The sequence below is a fragment of the Manacus candei genome, unplaced genomic scaffold, assembly GCF_025592945.1.
Source record: "Manacus candei isolate 608988 ecotype Guabito, Panama unplaced genomic scaffold, ASM2559294v1 h1tg000119l, whole genome shotgun sequence".
Classification (NCBI taxonomy): Eukaryota; Metazoa; Chordata; class Aves; order Passeriformes; family Pipridae; genus Manacus; species Manacus candei.
This window is the reverse complement of record NW_026138167.1, coordinates 3017769-3043947: the sequence shown is the minus strand read 5'-3', so window position 1 is coordinate 3043947 and position 26179 is coordinate 3017769. Positions and strand designations below refer to the sequence as shown.

Sequence of the window (26179 nt, the reverse complement as noted above, 5' to 3'; positions counted from 1 at the left end):
AACACATGGCCCCAAATGACTGTAAATCAATCTGATTCCAGTTCCCTCCACTGCTCTTGAGCAACACAGGTGGTACTGACTCGAGTAAATACACCTCACGTGGCAACACCACACATCATGCTGCGATGACACCTGTGCCAAGGCCTCAGAGGGGTTCTAAGGGGTGCTTCCCCCATTGAATCTCAGCACCTGAATTTAAGGCTGACAAAGCAGTTGACAAAATTAACCAAATCCAAAAGTTGTTAGGCAGTTTAACTAAGCTGTTGGAGGGTAAATAATATTAAGAGGTAGCTGAAATCTTCTTTCTCTTGGCCTTGGTTACTACCAGTGTCTTTCTCAGCCTACTTTGAAAGTAATTAAACCTACCCAGTATAGGTTTGGTGCAGTAATTAAGGGAAATAAATCATCTGCTTGTGAACCAAAATGTGCAAATTGCTCAGTTTAAAGCAAAAAAAAAAAAAAAAAAAGGGAAAAAAAAGATTAGGAGCAATTAGGAGTGTCATGCTGGGTCTGCTCATTTTGTTCCAGGGAGTGTTAGAGCACCTGCTCCACAGGCATGACATTGGATTTGTGCTTCTGTGTGGTCTCTGGGCCAAACATACATCCAATTTGCTGTAATTCTTCAGGACACAGAATACATTCCTCCTTCTGCAAAGAAATGGAAACTGTGCTTTGAAACAGAGCAAAATGAACTTCCAGCATTCTTATGGGAATCTAAGAACCAGTTAAAAAGGCAGTTTTCTGTATTGAATCAACATTAGAATTCATTTATTATCAAGTTAAGATGTTTTATTTGGTAACAGGGGAAAGCTAAGAATGTTTAAAAGCTCCTTCACACAGTTTTCTTCCACACAGTTTTCTTCCCCTTCCAGCCTTTTATGCTTTTTTGTGTTTGTAGCAGCTTTCCTTATCCAACTCCCTGGAAAAATAGGGAACAAAAGATTACACAGAAGTTTATTTAAAAAAAAAAAAAAAGGTTTTCTAAAAAGCCCAAATCTGAAAAAAATAGAAAATCGTGAAAAGTTATAAAATATGATGTAATTTTCAAATCAATTTATATGCAGCTGCTTTTAAGCAAGCTTTCATAATATTTATGCCCAGTAAATATATCCTGTACTTAATAGCTGTGTAGAGCTTTTGCCAGCCAAGAGAAAGGTCATGTTCATGTCTTGGTATCATTCTAATTCCACGAAGCAAAGATTTTTCTCTCCTTACAATTTTTTTCTTTCTAATGACTTGTGAAACTTTGCAATGCTCTGTTGAGCCTGTCCTCAGGCAGCACAGCTCAGGCCAGATGTGTGCTTTACACCCAACCACATGTTAATTCTTAAGTACCTTGTAAGTGACACCCTGTTTACTTTTGAATTTTGTTCAGTAGAAATGTAAATAGGGCTGTGATTTCAAGGGCAGTGGCTTCAGACAGAGTATGTGCAGGGCTGTAAAATGTTAGTCAATATTAGCAGAATAAAGACATCACTCAATAAAGATTTATCTGGTCTTCAAATGGCTTAGCCAATTAAAACCCCAAACAAACTAGTAAATCTTTTACAGTATTGTATTTAAAAATCCCATGTCTGAGCACCTTCCAGTCATGGACAGCTTTCATAATGGTGGGGAATGTCCTCTAAGGTTTAGCAAGAAACACATGAACTGGACTTTTTTTTGTCACTTGGACTCTTGCTCAGAAAAAATCACTGATGTTCGTGAAGAGACTTAGATTCATAGTTGTTTTTAAATACTGGCTTAAAATCTTCTTATCTTCTTGCTAACTGTAACTTCAGAAGAATTAAGCACCTGATACAGCCAAGATGCAGAGTTCAGTGCCGTGGGGAGCTGCTGGAGGTTTGGTAGGTGGTGGTTTTTGTTCTCTGATTTAATACCCCAAAACATTAAGTGTCCCTGTGTGTTTGGAGGTGCCCCATCCGTAGCAATGTGGAGCTGCAGCCCAGGTGTCCTGCAGGGATTTTGCAGGGATGGCTGTTGGCTGGGGGGGGCTGGCAGGGTTCCCATCCCAGTAATTGCTTTCAGCACTCCTGGGATGTGCCCTGCTGCTCCAGTGGGATGCAATGTGTGTCCTCAGTTCCCTGCCCTATATTGTCCTGCAGTCCTGCTCTCATGTCATGTTCCTGTGGCAATCCATTGTGCAGCACAGCCTGGTTTCTCATGCTGCAAACCCCATTATTTTCAGGTAAAGAGGAATGTCTAGAACTGAGTTAAAAGCCTGACCCCGAGCTCTCTGAAGGAGGAGGTCACACATCTACTCCAGATGCTCTGCTGAAGGAGCTCTGACCTCTGCTCTGCTCTATCCCTCCATTTAGATCTGAGCATTCCTGGCTGCCTCTGCAAAGCCTGAAAATCCTCCACAGTGGCCTCCTTCAAAGGAGGAGCTGTGCACTGTCTGTGCTCTTTCCACTGCTGCAGACTTTCTGTCTTGCCTCAGTTCAGGCCTGGCTGTTGATCCTGGGGCATGTTAGAGCAGCCAGGAATGGGATGAACGCTGTTTTGTAGCTCCAAATGTCCCACACCAGTGCCTGGAAAGATGGGTCAAGCAGATTCCATCCCTCCTGCCCTCTCTTATCTCACTGTTTTGCCTTATTGTCTCCCTGCCCCATGTGTTGATGGCCCAGTCTCTCCCCCAGTGCTCAGCCCTGGCACACCTTCGTCCCAGTTGTTCCCTACTTGTTCCCTGGGCACGGCATCATGATAAACCCAAAGGCTGGGTGTGTGCAGGGCATGTCCTGGCACAGGGGTGCTGGGGAGCATCACTGGCAGGTCCCCACTGTGTCACAGAGTTGTTGTCCCAAGAGTTACCAAAAATGGATAACCAGCAACCAGGGAATACTCTGGGTTGATGTGTGTTATGGCAAGGAGCTTCCTTTTTGCCCACTGGGACTACACTTCTGCTTTTGGGAAGGCTTGGTGTAGGTGTTCTCTCTCTTTTCATTAATCATGCTGTTGTATTTATAAAAATTTTCCACTTTGTATCTTGTCCTTTGAAATCTGGAGGCAAGACCTGGGAATGTTTCTTCAGGCTGCCTTCTCTTTCCAGTCACCTTGTCCCTTTTTGTTAATACATCACTCTAGGACTTTAGATGGGAGTTTTTGTGAGGTGGCAGCAGTTCTTGTGTAGGCCAGTGATTGTTCCTGTGTCTGCAGTGATGGTGCTCCCAAAATCCAGCAGCAGCAGCAATGTAGGAAGAATAGCCTGAGCAGGATTTTCCTCTGTTGGTGTCAGCATTCTCAATCCATATGTCCTGAATTGCTTTCCTGCAAAACTGCTGCTGCAAATTCTTCTTCTGAGTTACCTTCCTGGAATGTTGATTCCTAGTTTTCACAGTAGCATTTCAGCTTTTGTTTCAAGGAGAAAACCTGAGTATGAAGTGTGCAAACACAACTGGAAGTGTTGTCCTTATTGAAATACCTGCCTTGCTGCTTTTGCTTTAATTGGGTCATGACTGTTGCATCACTTCTAAACTGTGGCCAGGGTAAATATTTTTTTCCTAGTCTTCAGTCATGAACTTTAAAAATCATCCTTCCAGCAGCACTTGAGCAATAATACTAATTTGTTTTGCTTTATTCAACTGCTGCATGAAAGGGTGACACCAGTTTTGATTTTATTTCCTTTGGCCTTTAGTGCATGTTTCCTAAGACACCTGTTACAGAAGACAGAACCAAGGAGATTTCATGGAGTGACATCTCCAAGTGTTAAAACAGCTTGTCCTCTGTTGTGTATGGTTATACATCCTACAGAAAGCTTGTGGTGGGCAAGTCAGAACTGAGGCATTGAAAATGCTGCAGACAAAATGAAAGGCCAAACTCCCTCAGCCCTGTGCTTCTGCCGTGGTCTCTGTTGCACCCAGTTGATGCTGGAGCCTCTCTCTGCTCGAGGTTAACAAGAACTAGCACTAAACTGGGTCATGTTGCCCTTAGAAGCAGCTGGATCACGGTGTTCCACTGGAATTCCTCAATGCCAGGCCCAAACAAGAGGTGTCCCCCCAGTGCAGGCTGCTGGGCTGATCCTGGGGTGTGTACTGAGCAGAGGCCAAGTGCAGTAAAGGGTATTTGCAGGCTGGTGGCCTTGCAGGGCAGAGGGGCTGGGTCACATGCCAGGACAGGAGAGAGACAAGTGGGAAAATGTGCCCAGAGAGGGGAGAAATGGCTGTGGATGAGGGGAGCAGGGGAACGACTGAGGAACAGCTGGGAGAGGTTGGATGGTGGGGGAATAAATGTTAGTGGAGGTGTAGGAGTTGGCAGTGGGTGTCCTGAGGCATTGTCCAGGTACCACATCCTGGTACCTTCTAATACAACAGGAACTGTTGTTTCTGTGACACCCCAGAGCAACAGAAAGAGGTGTCCCCTGCCATTCCCAGGTCACTGTGCTGACACTGTCACACAAAAGTGTGTTTAATTCCATAGCTGGGACTTGGTTCCTCACACCAGTGTCCAAAACTGGGGAACCTCCCTCTGAAATGGGATCCAAAAAGGATCTCAAGGACTCCCTCAGGGGCTGCCACCCCAGTATCTAACTGCACATCACAGTGGTAAACCCTACCTGTGACAGCAGAGAGGATGAACTTCCTGGGGGCTTCAGCTGCAACCAGACAGCTGTCAGTGAATTTCTAAGCTCACTCAAAAAATGCTCCTTTCAGAATTTTTCTGTTGCTTTTTCTGCCTTATTCACCCTTTTCATGTTTCTTTTTCAGTCATCCTGGCTGATTATTAAGTATGTGGCGGAAGAAAATCTTTAATCAGAACTATTTTATTGTGTTCCGTTTCTTTTATCTTCTCCATGCTGGAAACTACTCAATATCTGTGATTGCTTATCTGCAGCATAAAGAGGGATATATTTAAAAAAATTAGATAAATCTTCAGAGTAACATAATGAAGCCACCTAGCACAGAATGCCTTTGTGAAAAGCCTGATCAAATCTGCTGAGTCACAACATAATTTCAACACATGAAGTTGCCCTGTTAGCTAATTCCTTTACCAGGAAAAAGGTAAATGATAATTTTGAATATTACCCACTTCATTGAACCTGTTTAGCTTAACTGGAGGTTATGGATTCTTCCATGCACTTAATGGACCATTGTTCTCTGTCATTCCCACTGTTTACAGCTGACAACACACTGTACACCCAAGCTGTGGCAAAACCAACCTCTCACTACTAAGCTGGGAGTTTAATGACATTTTAATGAACCCAGAGCTCATTAGTTTAAAAAAAAATCCCATATAAACACAACACTAAATGTAGCTGTTCTATATTTGTGCTCCCTCCTCAGCATTTCCGTGGATAAATGACAACATGTTATGGTTGTTTATCAATTAACATTAAAGGGTGTTTATTCAACTGTCTCAGCTACTGCATAGCTTTAGTCTATTTTTTTAAGGACAAAAAGCTTGGAATGAGATCCAGTATTGTATGACTACCATAAGACCTTATTTAATTGTATCTTGGGCAGTTGGGCAATGCTGGAGCTTCTTGCAAGCTCAAGAGGTTAATATCTGTCTTTATTAATCCTTCCTTACTGAAGTTTGGAGGGGGCTGCACAGGGTAAAATACATTCTGTGCTCACTTCATAACACACTGAACAAAACTGCTCACAGCAATTAGAGGCTGCCCTTTGCTTGGCACCCAGAAACCAAGAACTGATGAGGTTTCTTTAATATTCATTTTAATGAAAGTATTTCAGAAATAGAAACATGAGAGAGAGAGAGAAATTCGAAACACAGAGAATTTAAAAGGAGGAGAATTCATTAAAAAATATTCTGGTGTATTGGGGAGTGTCTTGTGTTCCCTTGTGTGTCCCAAGGTGTTCAGGGCTCTGAAATAGGTAGATCTGAGCTTTGGTTGAGTTTACTGCAAACTGTCTTCCTCTGGTACAATTTCATAGTTGTGATTCTGTGAATATTTATGTTATACTTGTTATAAAAAAATGTTCAGTCACTGATCAAAACTGCAATTTGAGTCTGCAGCACTGGGCTGTCCCAGTCTAAGTGGGAATGATGGTCCAGCTGTTGATTTAACTGAAAACTGGTGCCAGAGCAGAGTCCTCGAGGGGGAGGGCTGGAAAACACCCAAACATTTCTCCAGCTTATGGGCAACCTCAGCTTCCAAATGGGGTGTGGTGCTATTGGAACACCAGAGGAACTACAGCTTTAAAAGTGACATTTTCTAGGGAAATGTCACTGTGTGGAAAGTTATACTGGATCTTCTCAGAAAACAGGTTGAGGGGAGTTTTGGGGGTTTTGTGAGTTCTTGGACTTTGTAAAAAAACCAAAAACAAAACCAAAAAATCACCACCAACAAAATCAACTCACAAAAAAATCACATTCTACATTCCTGTGAGTTGCTTTATGCACAGAATTTTTATTTATTAGCAGTTTGTTAACATTCCAGCTACAGAAATGATGTCCCTGAGGTACAGCCAGGGATAACTTCCATCCCATGCTGAATGTGCAAGGCACCCAGAGGAGGTGTTGATGGATGTTCTTTAGGATACCAGCTTGGTTAAACAGGGTGCCCTTTGCAGCCCTTCCTGTGCAATGGGCAGAGCTTTCTATTCATCCAGACAAACATTTCTATGTCATAGAACTGCTTTTCATTTCAAAGCAAAACTTTGGGTTGTTTTGTGCTTTTTTTTTTTTTTTTTTTCTGTTAGAAGAATTCCAGGTTTTTGTTAAACAAACAAAAGAGAAAACTACAAGTAATGTGTGTTGTGTGATGGTTTGGTTTCACTCTTGGGAAGAGGAGTGAAAGGTTTTAATGCTGCTTTCTGTGTGATCCTGAAATTAAATTAATTTAGCACTATCTACTTAGAGCTTGACATAGTACACTTGGAGAAAATTCAACAGTAAATGTAGGATGGGGTTTTAAGTGAATTGTTGTGTATTTGTCTTGCTCTTTTTTTGTTTTGTCTTTTTCTTTTTGATCAGTGTGGTTTTGATCAGTGTGATCAGCTCCTGTGTGTTTCCATAGTTCTTGCTGTGGAATCTTTATTTTAAATTTTTATTGTCATTTCATCTACATTTATAGACACATATAAAGCCAAACATCACAGAAAATTAAGAACCTACTGCAGCCAGGTTCAGATTGTATCCGATGCAATTAAAGTTTCACCATTTACTTGCTATACCTCCTTAAAAATGTTGATGATAGGAGTTTATTGGCTTTTTCACCTCTAGAAAAATGGGAGAAAGAGATGTCTCAGCTATGGAGCAGTGACTGGCTTCTCATCTCTCCCTCCTTGCCACTTATCCCTCTTTCAGAGCTTGGCAGAACACGTCTGGTCACATCCTCCAAAAATGTGTCCCCATCATGAGCAGGTATTGCAGTTCAGCACCCCCAGCTGAGTGAACAGAAGATGTCTCTGAGGGCATTTGTTCCTCTTTTCCAAGGCACATTCCCAGAAAATTGTCCCTTTTGCTGCTTCTGCCCTGAACCCATTATTAGGAACCATCCAAATGTGCATTTGCTGTACATCTGTGACACACAGGAGGCAAGAAATATTTAAATCCCCACCAAATGCACCTAACTCATTTTTGAGAAGCAATAAACTGCTCAATTTCTAGCATTTTTTCTCAGCTGGACAATTATTCAGGCTTGAGCTAATTCTTTAACTCAGGTGATTCAGGACAAACTAAAAATAGCTGCAGGAAACTATGTGACCAGTTCCAGAAAACCAGGGTTTTTTTTCCTTTAGTATCTAAAAAGTGAACTAATACGTTAAAGCTGTGTGTGTTAAGGCTCCTCTTGACTTCAGGTTGTTGCCTGTTTGATTCTAGGGCTGAGTGGGGCTTTGGTGGGTTTTTTGGGGGTGAGTGTTGTTAGGAAGTGAAGTTATAAAGAGCCACGTGCCTGTAACCAGCAGTGCAAAACCAGGAGCTGGAAATCTGTGCCTCTGTCTGGGTGGCAATGGATTTACCAGCACAAACAGGTTGGGAGGGACACAATCACCCACTAATCAGCAGAGTCTTTTTACTACCTTGTTAATTGGCTGAAAGGTTTATTGGTGGTTTTAGCTCATCTCTTATCTGGGAGATTTAGGGCTGAATTCCCTCCAGCACAGAGGAAATGTCTGTGATTTTGCCTGTCAAGCCCAGCACCTCATGGCACATCCAAATCCAGACAGTGTGGGCAGCACCTTTGGGCTCTGGGGTTAAACCCTGGTGGTGTGGAGACTGGAGCCCTACTCCTGGCTCTGCTTCCTGAGACTCCAGAACAGCTTTGGGAAAGTTGGTTCATCTGTCCAGGCTTGGTTTTTCACCTCTCTGACATGAAGATGTTGACAGGGCTCCAAGAGAAAGATTTCTCTGTGGGATTAATTTTGAAGTGCCCTTTATTCTCCCGTGTCTCCCTCGGGAGGGGGCCTGTCCTTTGCCCAGGTTTGTGGTGGAAGCAGCCCAAGAAGTGAAGTGGGACAGGAAAAAGCAATGCTTGAACTTTACCCACCTCTTTCTAAACAGATCAGTATGAGCAGGGGTTTCCTTGGAAAAGGAGAATATGAGGGAACACGCTGAGCTGGAACACAACCTGTGCTACACATCCTGGGGTGAGAGAACTGTCTTGTTTGTACCCTGTGTTTTCCTCATCTAAGGGAAAGAGGATTCCTTTTGAAAAATAGTGTGAGATCTCGAAGTGAACGGTGTGGGAAGGTATTATTTGTGTTGTGGTGCTTGCTGGAAAAAAACTGAGTGCAACAACAAATGGGATGAGAGGAAGTGGGAAAACAATGGGAAGAGAAAAACTGCTTTTAGCCTTACAGAGTGGTCATTGATTCACCAAAGGAGAAGGATAATTCCTCATTGTACAGCTTTCAGACAACAGTTAGTATATTCACTTCCTGTTAAAGACTAGAAAAATATCAATGAACTGACAGAAGCCAAAGAAAAGTCAGTTAAAAAAAACAGTAGTTAGGGGACATGAGGAATAACTAATAGGAAAAGAGGGGAAAAAACAGTGAATTGATGGAATGGAGTGGCAGTCAGAGTTGCAAAAGATGATAAGCTCAGAGTAAAATTAATTGCTTTTGGAGCTCAAGTTCAGAAAGAGGAATTCTCAGACAAAAATAGAGTTGTGGCCTTTTTTTCCCCTAAAAAGATTATCTTGGAAAATAATTTTTTATCTGAGGAATTACGTAGATAAAATGGAAAAAGTAATTCTTTTTAAGAATGCTAAACAGTGCTTTAGAATATGCTGTACAGACAAGATTTACAGTACCTTTTAGGCCTTCAGTCTTCATGTGGCACAATCACCTGAGTACTGTGTGTAATCGTGGTCTTCGAATGGTGTAAGTCTTGACAACAGCTTTTACCATTTTTATGTATTTGTATTCTGCAGAGAAAAATTAAACAATCACAACTATAAAATGCTTCTTTTCCTAGATTTAGTATTTATTAATGACTTCCATGAAATTAACTATGTATTTGACTTAAAAATTAAATTCCTCTTGCTTCAGCACAGGATCTTGCATGGAACAATTGTGGTGAAGGATAGTAATGTTTTGCATTTGTGCAATAGGATTAGAGTAATTAGAAAGCAAGTTATACCTCTAACTAGTGGCATGTGCCTATTTCAGAGAGGAATACATAGGAAGAGGACTTACTCAATGAAAAAATGGAGGATTTTTGCTTAACGGAAGCCCTCTGAATAAATTGTTCTGTGTTTTTTCTCCTTATGGAAATGGAGACTGGGGGTCAGTGCTGTGCTGATGGCTGCATAAACTTTGATCTTTCTTCCTTAAATTTTTCACCTCCCTTGGATTCCACTGGAGCAAACCAGGACACTGGTGCTTGCTGGAAACAGCTCAGGTGTTATTTTGCTGCTGAGTCCAGTTTCGTGTGATGCAACTCCTCGTAAACATTAACTCGTCAGTGCTGTGGGTGCTGCTTTTTGGGGCAGCAGGGAGTGACCGTGCTCAGTTAGGTGTACAGGCACACATCTCCTGCGTGCTATTTTTGGCAGGTACAGGCCCTGTGTCCTGCCAGCACCAGCCTTCTGTTTGCTCCTGCCGCTCCAGGGCCGGGGCAGCCGCGGGATCTCTCCACCTGGAATGCACAGGGACAGCCAGTCTCGGTCTGTTTGCTCCTGCAGTGACACAAAGGGGATGTCACAGCTCCGGGTTGCCTTTCACGTGTTCCCATTCAAAGGTCTTGCTCACTGAGCAGGAAGAACTAGAGGAAGAGGGGAGCAGTTGGGACATAAAGCAGCCCGGCTGGGGACACGGGGAAGTTCACTCAGAATTCAACACAGGCTGTGCCATAGAAAGAAGGGAACCAGGTTATTAAAATGGCTCCCCCTTCTATAGGGGAGCTGGGAGAACTTTCCAGAGTATGGTGAATAAGGGGAGGAGTTTTGGGAAGGAGGAACAAGGATTGGGTACAGAGCATGAAGGGGAGGGATAAACAATAGAATATGCATGAGAAGGGAGGAGAACTCTTGTGGGAATGAACCATTACAACATAGGGATAAGGACAAACCATTATTAAAAAGCATTAAAACAGCCATGAACTTGTAATTTCTCTCCATTCAACAGTCTCAGTTAAACAAGTCCATTATTTCAAATCCATTCCTCTTCTTCTGTGACTTCTTTCAATGCCACAGCCCACTGCTGGTAGGCTTCTCTCCCTGCTTCTTCAGAGTCCTCATCCACAGGGACAGGGACTTTTCCCATGGATTAAAGGGATAGGAAGTGGGGACACACTACAGGATTGCACAAGGGGGTTTTTAAAAGAAAGGAGAGCATCAAACCTAAGGCCCTAAAGGTGTTGTGAACCTCTGCAAAGGGTAGAGCTGGGGAGTGGTAATCCTGTGGATGGGACTTTGACCACGGGCCATTTTCATTTATTGTTTCACTCTTTCCAGTACCTTTATGCATAGAGTTATTAGTTATCTTTTTGCATACAGCTATTGCTGTGACACAATATTTTAGCTGCACTTTGGCTGTGCACTGGATGCTGCCATACTGAGCTAAATGAGAATTACTGTTCCTTTTGAAGTCCTAATAACCTGCTTGCTCCACGTGCTCCAAGTGTTTCATATCCATGCATAGATTAGTTTGGAACTAGTGTTGTATGTGAATTTAGTTGTTACTTAGTTGTTTACATATAATCCTTTTCTTTTCCCCTGTATGTTCTCATTTGTTGTCTTCCAAGTGCAAACCCCTCTTGTTTCCCATGTGCTTTTTTCCTCTGGAACGTTTCCTGGTTTGGCCTAGCCAAGGGCATTTCTGAGGTGCAGAACATTGGTACAGAGCTAGTTTGAGTAAAATAACTTGTAAAAGTTACCAGCCAGCTAAAGACAAGGACAGATGACGATGGATTGAATCAGATCTTAAATCTGAGGTTCCTTCAGTCTGGTTCCTCCTCTGCATTTCAGCGTGTTGGGTCCTCGAGGAGAAGAAAGGAAGTGACACATCCCCGAAGCTGCAGAGGATGGGGCAGTGAGGATCAGTGCTGGGGCAGAGCCAGCTGGCCCTGGGGAGGTGCCTTTGGGCTGCTTTCTAACAAAGAGCCCTCCGTGTGGCTCAGCTGGGAAGTGCCCGGCAGAGAACTGGCCCTGCAGAGCAGGAGGAGGCCGATGACATTAAGGACTGACACAGATCCATATATTTCAGTGCCTCCCCGCTTGGCATCTCTGCACAGGCAAACCATGGAATAACAGCTTCCCTCACATACCTTGGATCCCAAGGAGGAGTGTTGTGATGAGTAAGATGCAGAAGACATAGGTGAATGGTATTTATAGCCTAGCTCAAAATAATTTTTCCAGACACTTCCTAGGTTGGTGTGGGCTGGCTTTAGTCGTGTTCCTTAGTGTTTGCCACTGCCTCCTCCACACCTGATCAGGGACTGACACAGCTCCTTTCCTCATCTTTTAATTGGCAAACTTGCTTCTCTAAAATATTTCTCTTTTGCCTCATGCAAATTGTGAACTCACTGGCCATGAGAAGAGCCTTGCCTTTGAATGAGCCCTCACAGAGACAGGAATGTTTCAAGACAATCGAAATCCCAATTTTTATTGGGATGAGTCTGCAATACAAAACTCCTCATGGATTTCTGAACACCAAGAGCAGCACTTACTTGGGCAAATCTGCTCCTGGGCTGGTTAAGTAACTGCCCAGGCAGACCACTGTAATTTTAATAACCCTCAGGAGTGACAAAGCTTTACCCACACAGCCCTAACTGCAAGATAGGGTCACAAGTAACAATTTGGTGTCTTGTATCCAATCAAGGAGCTTTTGTTCAGTCCCTTTTGCTGCTGATTTGGGATCTTTCTTTCCTGTTGACCATTTATTAACTGGTGGCACAGGAATACCCAACGTCCATTATTCTAATTGTTGTCCCATTTCTGTATAAAATGATTTCTGAGTCACATCCAAAACCATATAGACTCCTTTCATTGCCATGACAACAGCAAGGCATGCCAATGTTAGCAATGTCTGCTAGAAAAAAAAAGGCAGTAAAAGCAAAAAACAGTTAATTGAGGTATTTCACATCTAAATCCCATTTTCTGTAATGATCCAAAATTATCCTGCATTGTGGAAAAGTAGCTAAGAACAAGCCCTAGATAAATAGCATAGTCTCATGCTGAATGTTGAGTCTTGTCCTAGGCACTGCAGTACAAAAAAAGATCTTACAAAAATAGAGAGAGTGGAATTGGTCATAGCCCTGGTGTCATATTTGGATCAGAAGAGGATGAAGAGTTAAATGTGGTTGCTAAAAATGAAGGATAACCACTAACAGCTCTAGAAAAAGGATTGATGTTAAATTGCACATTGTTCTTTCATTATCATACCTTCATCTTCATTGCCTAAGTACATTTGATGTGATTACATAACAGTACATTTAAAACTAATAAATAATGCAGCAACTCACATAAAATAATAGGAAATCATTGATGTAAAATAGGTCTTGTAGAGCTGAATATTAGAAGAAATCTGCCTTAGTCCAAGTGAGGCTGGGAAAGAGGAAAGCCAGAGGGTGGGACTTGAGAGGTGTGGAGTCATCAGGAAGGATTATTTCTGTTTAAGGGAGGTGAGAGCACAGAGATAACAGAGGTACCATCTACAGCCTCCTTTCCTTGAAACCTGCATGATCCTGTGGCTTTCCCCTGGCCTCCCTCTATGCTTTGAAGCTGAGATGGAGCCTGTTTTGGAAATAGAACTGAGCATAAATGTCCTGCAGTCAGGGACATTACCTGCTGAACTCTTCATATTTGGGGGTTTTGAAGTCCTCTGCTTATGCTTGTGGAGGAGGTGGAGAGGAGTGATGCTGCCCACTGGAAAGCTGTGATTCAGGTATCCCTGGCTGTGTCTGGGGCTGGCCCATAAAACTCTTCTCGCTGGTATTTGTTCTTTTCACCCTGCTGATGCATTGCTGCAGGTGGCTGGAGGGCTAATCTTTCCTCTGATGTGTCCTCAGGGTGCCCAAATGAGCCTCTGCACTTTCCAAAGGATGAGAGTGCTGTTTTCATTTAATGGCAGTTGACTTTCCAACAAGGTGGATGATTTCTGGTGACAGCCACGGGTGTTGTCAGAGCAAGTGTAACTCTGGTTCCCCTTATTTACAGCCTTATTTTTAGACCTACTGGTACTACTGTAGACTAGAATGCTGTTGGCTTCAGCTGGGTTCTCACGAATTTTGACAATACTTGCCAGCTTAGGGAGGTGGAATAGACCTCCTCATCCTGCATCATTTGCCATCCTGGGTTTTATTTGAGTTGGGGAGGTCCTGAATGCCAGGTGGCTGTAGCACCTCAGGCAGTGGGGCTCCAGCTCTGAAAGAGAAACTGGGGAAGTCACTTGACTTCTAGATGCTGAGACTTACCAAAGATTGGGGTTAATATCAAATATTAAGAGTTGCTATCTAATAAACAAGCTTCGTGTGAGAATTCACAAAGATAAATAGCAGTGATCCTTCAGCATCACTTAAATTCTGAGATCAGTGAGCCTCTGGAAACAGCCCTCCCCCTGCATCCAGGCAAATGGGAAGGTGGGGATCCTGGGCTCAGCACTGCGGGGTGATTGATGGGCTGTGTCAAGGCTTGATGAGCAAACCAAGAAAACCTTGTGGGTTTATGGACTTCACATCTAAGTGTGCATAACTTAAAAGCATTAATTATCTGCAAAGCTAAGAAATTCCTTGAGAACTGTGCAACACTTGGCTGCTGGTGGAGCCTGCAAGCCATAAAAGCTGCAGTTAATGATAAGGTTTGTCTTCATGTTGTGGTTAATGAAAGTGTGTGGGTGTGGGGCACGTGACCATGACAGGAGCACTGCTACAGCCCAGTGTCTGCTTATTCTGCTTTCTCTTCTGCATTGAATGTATTTTCATGTATCTGTTGAATTTTTTAGGTTTATTTCTTACACAGCATCCTTTAGCTGGCATATTTTAAATACTCTAAGAACGCTTTAAAATGCATTTATAATTTACCCCATTTTTGGTGATGTTTGTTTGCATGGTGGTCTCATCAACAAAGAAGCTGTTCATTCACAGCACAGCTTTATCATGGCTTTAGACAAAAGATTAGGTGGTGCAGTTAGGGGTACAAAACTAGAAAAAAATCTTGGAACCTGTTGAACAAAAATGGGTTGTCTTGACCATTACTCTGTGGGACACTACACAGGTAAATTGCTAACAGAGACTTTTTTCTCATCCTGTGTTTTTTAGCTTGGTTAGGTCAAAGACTTTTCAAAGCAAGGCATTTGGCTTTTATTCTGTTGTGAAAAATGATGAATCCATGAGTAGCCTTTTAGGGGAGGCCAGCCATCAGCAGATGGCTCAGGAAGAAAAGGCAAGAGCAAGCACATAGTAATGTGTCCCCAAATATTGCAGGGCCTTCTGTGGGTCAGGGTGTTTTTCGACTGTACGAGATGTCTTTGGTAATCTGTGATGGATTTTTTTATTTCTTGTATTTCTCCAGTCCCTTTTTGAGTCCAGGTAAACTTTTACTACATTTTGTCCTGTGTTCTACAGCTTAATTATATGTGAATGAAGAAATAATTGCTCTTAGGTTGTTCTGAGTTTGGTAGTTCCACCCGTTACCCTCTAGCTCTTCTATTGGAAGAGGCAGTAAACAATTTTTCCCTGTTCAGCTATTTCAGGTATCCAATCTTTGTAAGCTTCCATTACATTACTGCCTTCAGCTGATGTACCCAAACGTACACACTCACTCCTCAAACAGAATTTTTCCTCTTGCTTCTTGCCAGTTTTGCCCTTTATTTAGTCCTTAACAAAGGGCACTGATTCGGTCATGGCATCCCTACTGTTTTAGGGCTGTAACCGATTCACGTGAGTATAACTGAGATTCCTCAGTGTTTTATTTCTTGCCACTGTGGCCTCGCTGATCTGGGCACATCATTGTCACTGCCACCACCTGAGCCTGTAACTGTCTTCAGTGGGAACGTTTTTCCTGTTTTAGACACAGAATTTCTGTCCCCAGTGACACTTTCATTACTTCTTGCTGTTATCCTGTTCATTCTGTTTAAGCAAACGCTTTCTTTTAATGGTCTCCTGCTTGTGCACTGGTGGTGTGATTCGTCCTGCCTTTTCTGCACACTTTTTATCCCTGCCCACAGCATCCAGTTCTCCTCCTTTCACTGACTGTCCAACACATCAGTTAGATCCGTATCCTCATCTAAATTCAGTGTTTGATTCCCCTGACCTGTTCTCTTCAGGTGATTTTATGCAAAACCAGTTGTCTGCTATCGTACTTTGAGAAGACAAATGATGGTTTGGTGATGATTCCATTCCCAGGTCTGTTCAGCTGTGGGAGACTGAGGGGAGACCTCATTGCGGATACACCTTCCTGGGCAGGGGCCGAGGAGGGGCAGGGACTGAGCTCTGCTCTGGGGGGACCACGGACAGGACCCAGGGAATGGCTGGAGCTGTGTCAGGGCAGGCTCAGGTTGGATCTCAGCAAGAGGTTCTTCCCCCAGAGGCTGGTTGGGCACTGCCCAGGCTCCCCAGGGCAGTGGGCACAGCCCCAAGGCTGCCAGAGCTCCGGGAGGGTTTGGCTGATCCTCTGGGGCACAGGGTGGGACTCTTGGGGCTGGGCCTGTGCAGGGCTTACGGTTGGACTGGATGATCCTGGCGGGCTCTCGGCACACTCTCAGGGATTCCCCTCGGACGGGACATCCCAGCCCGGCCCGCGCGCGGACACGCCCCGTGCGCCTCAGGGAGCCGCGCGCGCGCCCGCGCACGGGACGCGCCCCGCGATGGGAGGGGAGGGGGGAGCGAGCAGCGAGCGGCGCTCTCGCGAGAGCCAGGCGGACGCCCCGCGAGATCTGTGCGCGCGCCCGCCCGCGTCATGTTTTGCCGGTGACACCCGGGCCGGGCGGACGCGGCTCCGCCGGGACCCCCCGCCCGCACCGACCCGGCCCCGGCCCCGGCCCCGGCCCCGGCCCCGGCCCCGGCCCCGGCCCCGGCCCCGCCGCGGCGCCCCCAGCGCGGCACTCCGGGCCCCGCCGCTCCCGCCGCTCCCCGCCGCTGCCTGGTGAGCGCGCGGCCGCCGCGCCGGGGGGCGCGGGCAGGGGCGGGAGGCCTGGGCTCGGCCGGGACCCCTCAGAGCGCCCGGAGCGGGGCAGGGCCGGCGGGGAGGGCAGCGGGGGCAGGTGGGGCCGCGCAGGTGGCGGCGCCCTGTTGCTGAGGGGGGACGGAGGGACGGGCGTCCTCCGGCAGCGCTCGTCCCTTCGCGGGGGCTTTTTGTGTCCCCTCGGAGCGGTGTGAACGGCACGAAACCCGCGCTGTGCCCCGGCCGCGCTCCTCCCAGCCCGTGCTTTGCTCCCGGAGCCTCGCGAACGCGGCCCTGGCGTGGCCGTGCGTTTCCCCTGAGTGCTGGATGCATCCCTGGCTCCGTGCATCCGAGCTGGACCCGGCTGGTGCCGCAAAATCCCCTGTAAGATGTGTCACGTTGGCCTCCGTCGGCTCCGGGCACGGCTGGGGGTGTTCCTGCACCTCCGGACCTGTCAGCACACGCCGTCGGCTCCCGGGGCCTGTTCGCTGACCCTTGCTTGCAATACTGAAGAATTGTGTGTATGCTTTTACTCAGAGGTGGTTCATTTTGTATTCCAGAGCGATATCCGAGCAGGTGTTTTGCTGTGGTTTTGGTTTTTATTGTTTTGGGTTTTGTTGCTTTGTTGGGTTTTTTTTAACCGCATATGGCCAATTTTCTTTAGAAGTTCCTGTATATAAGCTGCTTTTCATGGGGTTTTTTAGGGACAGAACCCTACTGTGCTCTCTCTCTCTCCCTTTCACAGTGCACATAGGAGTGGTTTAGTGCAGTTGTTGAGCATCTTCATCTTGTGTTGTCACATGTCTGAGCTGATTGTTCCCTCATGGACTGGTCAATTTGCTGTAGCTGGACCATGTGCTCTATATACAGATATACTTACAGGTGTGTATACACGTGTGGTATTGCCTCAGGGGGTCGATCAGATCTGTAGCTCAGCAGAGTGTTCTGTGCTGTTATTTCTTGACAAAACCTCAAAGCTGTGAGTTTACACCTGCTGAATTTAGTGCTCCTTCCTAGAGGCCCCACATGTCCCACATCTGCTCCCTGGCTTGGGGATGTGGACTGAGGAGGACTTGGAACTCAGGGGTGAGTCTCTCAGAATTGTGGGGAAAACGTAACAGGCATTTAACCTGCAAAGGTGGACTGTACACCTCGTCAGACTGCTGCTGCTTCCCAGTGGTCTAAGAGGAGTCTGTTAATTTTGTGTGGAGGATTGAAAGCTGTGCAATGTTGTGCTACAGGACAGAAAGGCATTGCCAGTCTCCTGAGTCCCTGCACCTGTGAGGAATTTGTTAGGTGGCTTTATGCACAGTGGTTGTGTCTCAGAATTAAACTCCTTCTCTCTGAGTATAAAACCTGTACATGTTTGAGGATTTCCTCTCTGCTCTTCTGTTGTTATTTAAATATGTCATGTATGTTTGTTCTTTGCCTGAACATTAAGAATAAACATGTTTTTGTGGTTGGAAGTGTGTAAGTTGAGGGGGAAGTGGGGGTGTTGAAATTTCTTTATGGAAACTGTGCAAAGGAGGTATTTATCTAATTGTTAGTTAAGGATAATGGATGTAAAGTATTTGACTTATTTTTGCCGAAGGACTGCTCGGCGTAGTAAGAATATAGCACAGCATTTTTTTATTCATTTAATCCTTGACCTGAAAATAGTTTATCAGTGAAAGCTGCTCTTATTTCAGAACAGAATTAAATGAATAGTAGTTGATTAGGAAAAGGCTTAAGTGGACAGGCTAAAGATCTGAGTTGTTTTTTGTCTTTACCAATTTCAGGTAGTCATGGTCTTTCTTTTTCAAAGAAAGCAGTACAGGGGTGCTCTGCATGTTTTAAAGTACCACTGATGATGGAGTGGGGAAAGCTCCACGTGGATTTGTGTTTTGGTAGTAAAATGAATAAAGTATATACATTTAAGTACTTTTGATTAAGACACTCTTAATATTCCAGTCTTTCTTTCTGTTTTTAGTGTAATTATTCTTGTAATACTCATGGGGAAGAGAAGCACTTTTATCCCCATTTTAGAAATAAGTAATGGAGACAAAAATATGTATTTCAGGAAGACTTGGTGGAGCAGGCCTTTGATTTCTGGTCACAGGTTGTTATGAAGTCATTATCCTTTCAATACTGTCTTCATTTGGGTCCTGTACAGGTACCTTACCTTCCTCTTGAGAGGTTTTTATCTTGGTCTGCTGTTTTAGTTTGGTGTAGGGTGCAATTCTCTCTGGCTGGTTTGACTTCCTGATGTCAAAGTCACCTCGGTGACTGGTGAGTCCTGTGTTGGTTGTGTTTCTTTCTCAGAAACACTCAAACTCTCAGATTGCTGGCAGGTTTTGTTTTTGTCTCTCCCTGTAGAAAAGGAAGCTCTGCTGTCGTGGGGCTGCTTGAAATAACCGGCAGTGGTGCTGCAGCTGCTCAGGGGCACTGTGGTCACTCACAGCTACCCTGGTGAGTTCTGAACGGGGAAAAATCCCAAAGCCCAGCCTGGAACCCAAGAACTGTGGAATTTGCCAATCCACAGCCAGTGTAACTGTGACCTTGGAGCTGGCCAGGTATATTCCCTGACCTGGGCTGCCTGTTGTGATCGACCTGATGTCATCATGTTAGTTGGGAGGAAATTCAGGTGGCTCAAGCAATCATGTTCTCTGCTGGAAGCTGGAATTAATTTGCTGCTTAAAGAAGAGCCTGCAGCTTGAGTCCTCCTTACCACTAATAATAATTGTTTTGCTGTCAGGTCTGTATGATACAGAAATTTCATTGTCAAAACATTTCCTTATCGACAGAAGTTTCTTTTTCAGTCAGTTATACCTGGAGTACTCTGAGGCAAGAAATATAAGTGTTACCTGAAAGTGTTAACGTGAAGGGGCATCCACAGCTTGCTGGGCAACCTGCTCTGGTATCTCACCACCCACTTTATTAAAACTTTCTTCTTTATATCCAATCTAAACCTGCCCACTTTCATTTTAAAACCCTCACCTCTCAACCTGTCACCACAAGCCCTGATAAAAGGTATGCCTCTTTTGTATATGTGTATATATAGATATATATATATGTGTAAATATATATATATCAAGGCTGCAGTCCACTTTCCCACTTACATCACAGTTAACTTGAAAGCTACCTGAGTGTGAATTTTGACTCTCTGTCCATTGCTGACTTTCTCAATCTCGAGTCAGGATTACTAGTAAATATGTCTTCCAAATGTTTGTAGTTTTTGCAAGAAAATGTCTGTTTCTGTGTGTTGTGGTGGTTGAAAACACTGGGACTACACAGCGAGTAGAAGTTCGAGTGATGGTTCTTTCAGGGAAAGTGGGAGTGGTAAAAGCTCAGCAGGGTTTTCATCCCTTTTCCAATGCAAGATCAGGCCCCTGTCTTTACTCAGATTGTTGGAATGTTTTAGGTACATGGGGATTTCTGCTTCTCAGCTCTTTTTACCAACTGCTTTTGATGATTCTGTATGTGGAGTGTCTTACACTCGCAGCTTTCATTCAGTGAACTTCAATGCATCTGAAGAAGTGATGAGTTAAATTGATTTTTCTAAGTTTCTCTGCAGAATAGTAATAATTTTTATTTCTCCACTATTTAGGTAGACTTTGTACAGCACCCAGGGGTTTACATTGGCAAGCCATGATTAGGTTTTTGTATCACTTTCTTTATATATGTAAGGGTAAATAGCTTTAATTTCTTATTAACTTCAAAAATAACTTTGTCCTCCTTTTGTCTGTCTCCCAAAAGGTTTTTGGAGTGACCAACTGAAAGCATAGGGCTATATTGGTTTCAGTAGTATAGTAATGAACAGATAATAGAAAATGAATATGAATAATCCTAAATAAATAATAAAGGAAGACTAAATTTGGAAGAATACCAGTAGAACCTCAGCATGTCTCACTTAACAAATAAAAAGCTTGGTGGAATATAGTATTTGGAAAGCAAAGTCGGCAGTTGGCTGCAGAATAATCTTAATGTGAGTTATGATGTCCTGACTTTGGTTCCCATATGCTGAGCAGGAGGCTGGTACAGGGGGGAAGGACAGTGGACACTGTGCTCTCTGGGGACAGATGTTGATGAACTGCTGCCAGGCTGCTTCACTGCAAGTGTTTGTGAGGAGTGCAGAACCAGCTGCTGGAGCTGCTGCTCTTGCCTTCTCTGCTGCACTTCCTTCTGCTCCTTGCCTCTGCCACTGCAGGTTTGGAGGGGACCAGGGCTCATTGCTTCTGCCTTGTTTTACTGTCCATCTCCTGTTATCCAGCACTTCTCCCCCCTTTTTTTTTTTTTGGCTGCTTCTAATGATGCTTTTTGTCTCTTTACTTTCAGTTCTCTGTTAATTTGCAGTAATTTCTCTGCAGTGTCAGTGTTTTCTGATTTATCGTTTTCTCTTTTTCTTTCCCGTGGCTGTTTTTGTGTGGGTTCCCATTCCCCTCACATCTGTCCTGGCACTGTGTACAGGCTACATGTCTTTCCCAAAAAGAGCATTTGAGGGTTATTCCCTTGCACAGTGATCTGCAGAGCTTTTTGGCACAAGTAAAATATTGAACAAATAACTCTTTTAGGCAACATTATATCCTGTTGGTTTCAACTGTCATGGTGTTCCCTGGCCATAAGCAATATGAAACATCTTGCAGGTTTTGCATTCCTTGTGCATTTTATATTGTTGGCCTGTGACAAGGCAGGATTTTAATCACTTTTATATATTCCTGGTTTCTAAATCACCTTTCAAGAAAAAAGCTCTGAAGGTTGTTTGGAGCCCTGATACCTGCTGCTAAATCCTATATATACAACCCTTTTTTGGGAAGAACGGGAAGCAAATCAGGTTGCTTTTCCTTTAGTTGCACTTTCAGATTGTAAAACTTTAATAAGGGTGGCAAAAATCGCTGCATTCTGACAGCTGGCAGCATGTGAAGCAAGATTTCACTTTGTGCCTCCTTTGTAAGAAGTATGGAAGAGCGGAATGATAAAGACTTAGAAGGTCATGAAACAATAAAGGAACTGGGAAAATGGCAAAGGAATATGATCTGGATGATTAGAGGTTTGCAGTGTTTCTGTGGAAAGAGCCTTTGGTTTAGCTGGTGCTGTAGAGGAGATATAAAATAACCAGGTTTTGTGTGTTATGGTTGTATTAGGAATTTGACAGAATATTGAGATAATAACATAGTAGACTTGGATGCAGAATCTTTGGTTTATTGCTATTACATTTGAATTAGCAAAATAATTTATAAGGGTTCTAAGTGCTTATGCTACAGAACTAAAATATTGCATCTGTGTATAACAGGACTGTAGTACTGCCATCACAATGAGGCAGTAAACTTGAACATACATACATCATTCCTGTCATATTTTAAAGAAATTAACTTTGCCAGACCTGTGATCAGCTATGCATGTGGAACTTCTCCTTTATCAAAAACTTAGCTACAATAACAACCCAGAAAAAAGAAGTTTTTCAATAGTCAGTCTTACTTGCAGTGGATTAATTGAATTATATTCTTAATGAACTACTAGAATTACCTGGTTATTCTGACTGGGAAATCTTCCCTGGGTTTTGTGTAAGCCCCAAAATGCTGGATTTTTCTGGTCCCTCCACAGGAGTTATTTCTCACTGTTGCAAAGATCGAAGTACTTGTGGCAGTGTCAGGGGCTGTTGTGTGCCCTGGCTGCATCTGTTTAAATACTCCATTTTCTAATCCTTTTCTGACCCCCCCAGGTGACATCCCGGTTAAGGTACCTGAGCACACTTTACTCTGGGAGCAGCTCCTGTTGGGAACAGTAACTGGGAGTGCTGGAGCTCTGGGAGCTCACTGTCAGTGGTGAAGAACAGGAGGAAAAGGCTGAGGTGTTTAACACCTTCTTCACCTCAGTTTTCAACAGTAAGTCAGGTTGTCCTGAGGACAGCTGGCTTCTGGAGCTTGTAGAAAGAGATAAGAATCTGAACAGCCCCCCTGTAATCCAGGAGGGAACAGTCAGTGACCTGCTGAGCCACTTGGATCCCTGCAAGTCTGTGGGACCAGATGAGATCCATCCTAGGGTGATGAGGAGCTGGTGGAAGAGCTTGCCAAGCCTCTCTCCATCATTTCCCAACAGCCCTGGCTCACTGGGGAGGTCCCAGATGGTTGGAAGTTGGCAAATGTCACACCAATCCACAAAAAGGGTCGGAAGGAGGACTTGGGAAACTCCAGGCCCGTCAGCCTGAGCTCAGTGCCTGGCAGGGTTCTGGAGCAGATCATCCTCAGTGCAATCACACAGCACCTGCAGGATGGACAAGGGATCAGAACCAGCCAGCACGGGTTTAGGAGGGGCAGGTCCTGCCTGACCAACCTGATCTCCTTTTATGATCAGGTGACGCGCCTGGTGGATGAGGGGAAGGCTGGGGATGTGTCTGCCTGGACTTCAGCAAAGCCTTTGGCACCGTCTCCCACAGCATTCTCCTGGAAAAGCTGTCAGGCACTCTGTGCTGGGTCAGGAACTGGCAGGAGGGTGGGCCCAGAGAGTGGTGGGGATGGAGCTGCATCCAGTTGGGATCTGGTCACCAGTGGTGTCCCCAGGGATCAGTGTTGGGCCCAGTCCTGTTTAATATCTTTATCAATGATTTAGATGAGGGGATTGAATCCACCATTAGCAAATTTGCAGATGACACTGAGTTGGGGGGGAGTGTTGATCAGCTGGAAGGCAGGAGGGCTCTGCAGAGGGGCCTGGAGAGGTTGGAGAGTTGGGCTGATTCCAGTGGGATGAGGTTCAACCAGGTCAAGTGCCGGGTCCTGCCCTTTGGCCACAACAACCCCCTGCAGCCCCACAGGCTGGGACAGAGTGGCTGGAGAGCAGCCAGGCAGAGAGGGAGCTGGGAATTTGGATTGACAGGAAGCTGAACAGGAGCCAGAGTGTGCCTAGGTGGCCAAGAAGGCCAATGGATCTTGGCCTGGCTCAGGAACAGTGTGGCAGCAGGAGGAGGGAAGTGATTCTACCCCTGGACTCAGCACTGGTGAGGCCACCCCTGGAGTGCTGTGTCCAGTTCTGGGCCCTCAGCTCAGGAAGGACATGGAGGGGCTGGAGCAGGTCCAGAGAAGAGCAGCGAGGCTGGGGAAGGGACTGGAGCACAAGTGCTGTGAGGAGAGGCTGAGGGAGCTGGGGCTGTTCAGCCTGGAGAAGAGGAGGCTCAGGGGAGACCTCCTCACTCTCTGCAACTCCCTGACAGGAGGGGGGAGCCAGGGGGGGTTTGGTCTCTCCTCCCAGGCAAGGATCAGCAAGACAAGAGGGCTGGGTCTTGAGCTGTGCCAGGGGAGGTTTAGGTTGGATATTAGAAAGAATTTCTTTGCAGAGAGGGTGCTCAGCCATTGGAATGGGTTGCCCAGGGAAGTGGTGGATTCTCCATCCCTGGAGGTTTTTAAGAAGAGACTGGATGTGGCATCAGTGCCATGGGCTGGGAACCACAGCGGGGTTGGATCAAGGGTTGGACTGGATGATCTCTGAGGTCCCTTCCAACCCAGCTGATTCTGTGATTCTGTGCCTCGTGTGTGCCTGTGTGACATCCCAACAATAAACAGAGCTCAGGGGTGAGAGTTTCACAACCAGCCCTTTGCATGTTCCTCAGTTTTGCAGTTTCCTGCCTTCGATTTGAGTGCACAGCCTCAGAGCTCCTTGTGTGACAAGCTTTTGTAATCAGGTTCCCAGCAGATAACTGTAAGTCAGCCTCTCACAAAGGCTGCTGGAATTGCTAATTGCAGAGAGGGAGAGCTTGTGTGGTTTATCTTTCCTCCAAGAAAACTTGGGATTTTTAGGACATGTAATGTCTACAGCTTTATAGGTGCTGTTTTTCAAGAGCTTTGCAGAAAAGAAAGCTTTCAGCTGGTTTTGTAGCAGTTCTTAAGAGCCTGAGCACTTGGCTTGTGTCGGACTAATTGGGTTTGTGTGTACTTGGTTTCTGCTGCAGTCAGATTAAGCTAAAGAAAAACGTGGTAATATGTGGCTTTGCTAAATTCTGTCCTTGTTAATACCTTCAGTGCGTGTGCTAGAGGCACTAATGTAAGAAAATATATTTTCTCCATACTGGCTGAAGATACTGTGTATCATTTTATGCATTTTTATGTGTTTGAAAATCTCCGTGGACTGTGAAAAATCCTGCCTAAAGACTAGTTTAAAATACATTCTGCTTGTTTGCTGTGTCCATTTGACAACACTTTATGTGAGATCACTTTTGCTTTTTAGCCCTGTATTACAGTGTTAACTTCTTTGGACCTTTTACATAGGGAAGAAAGCATAATGTTGTAAAATAACAATTAGGCAGGAAGATTCAGGTACATACAAGCAATGGGAAAGATTTAGTTACATTTCTGAAGTGATGGTTCAATTTTTCCTTTCAGCAGCTTGGGCAGCAGTTGTACCTTCTTCCTTATATTATGGGCTCATATTATTATTCCTGGAATAGCAGTGATTTGGAAATGAGGTAGAACCACTGTGTTGGAGATGATGCTGGTTTAAAAAAAAAAAAGTAAAAAAGGCCCTAAAATCAGCTCCTCCCTTCCCCACATTTGGGTGGTTTTTGGCTGTTGATGAGCTGAGTGTGTGTGCTAAGGCCTGAAAAAGCAACTCATGTTGTGGGGAGGCTGTGCTGTTACACTCCTGCTTTTTAAATAGTAAGATAACATTCCTGCCTTCCACTTCTTAAGGATCTTTTGTACAACCTTCTTTCAAGCAAAACAAAAACCTCTCTATTTTTTCTTGTCTTGACTTTCACAGTTAAATCTCTTCTTGCAGGAACTAAGAGTTACCTCTTTGGAGTTGCCTGGAGCTGTTCCTTCTCTCCCCCTTCCTCCCCAGAAGGAGCTGCAGTGGGATGGGGATGTAGCCACACTGTGCAGCCTCTGTCCATGCCCACCTTTCCCTAATCCATCCCAGCAATCTCTCTCTTAGATCTCCACCTGGAGCCTTCTCAGGAGTTTTTTTAGTGCAAACCCCAGGAGGGAGCTTCCTGTTTACTTATATTGTGAGAAGTCTGTCAGCTGCATGCAGGCCCTTCTTGGGTGACAAATTCAAGTCTCTCCCATAATTTCCAAGCTGACATGGAAAGGGAAGACTGTGGAAATTCCTCCAGGGAAGCTGTGTGTTCATTCTGTCCAGGACCTGTCTTTCCTGCTCAGCTCAGAAACAGGACCTTTATAACCTTACAAGCTTTGACCTTCAATCCCATGCTGAAGTCCTTTTTAAATTACTATTGTTTTCCTCTGCCCTTGGAATACAGGAGTATTTGCAGCAGTTTCCAAATTCCCAAGTCCTGTGGCTGTGTTGGAGCTGAGGCACCTCTTACTAACCTGTTTAACCATGTTTTTTCCCCCTTAGTGAGTTCTTATTTTTGCATTTTAAATGATCAAAGCTGTCCCACTTACCTCAAAGTGAGAAGACCTAAAAACTTCCTGGTTTCCTGAAGCTGTAGTAAAAATCTGGAAAAAAAAAATAAAAAAGTGTTTTTAGAAATTTGGCAGTCTGAGCCAAACAGGTGGATTAATGAGAATTCTTTAGGGTTTGCTTTGTTCCCTTTCTAGAAAAGTCTTTTTCTGTAGCTCATGTAGGAGATGGTGGTAAGTGGCTGGAAAACTTACTGGTACTTTTCAGTTCCGTTTTACCTTTTGTAAGGCACATTGTATAAATACAAAAATACATTTTGAATAATTTTCCCTATAATTTCCC

General features: G+C 44.7%; 1 protein-coding gene across 8 annotated transcripts in view; it reads left to right on the top strand.

Moving 5' to 3' along the window:
* Positions 1-6650: 6650 nt before the first annotated feature.
* Positions 6651-26179, top strand: part of HERC1 (HECT and RLD domain containing E3 ubiquitin protein ligase family member 1) — a 104348-nt gene continuing 84819 nt past the window's right edge. For 3 of the 8 annotated variants that reach the window (XM_051770446.1, XM_051770443.1, XM_051770444.1), the window contains exon 1: positions 6962-8549. The gene's annotated coding sequence lies outside the window, so the exon portion shown is untranslated. Of the gene's footprint in view, positions 8550-16382; positions 16490-26179 lie in introns of those variants that run through there. The other 5 variants (XM_051770445.1, XM_051770447.1, XM_051770442.1 and 2 more) reach the window with 3 other exon arrangements.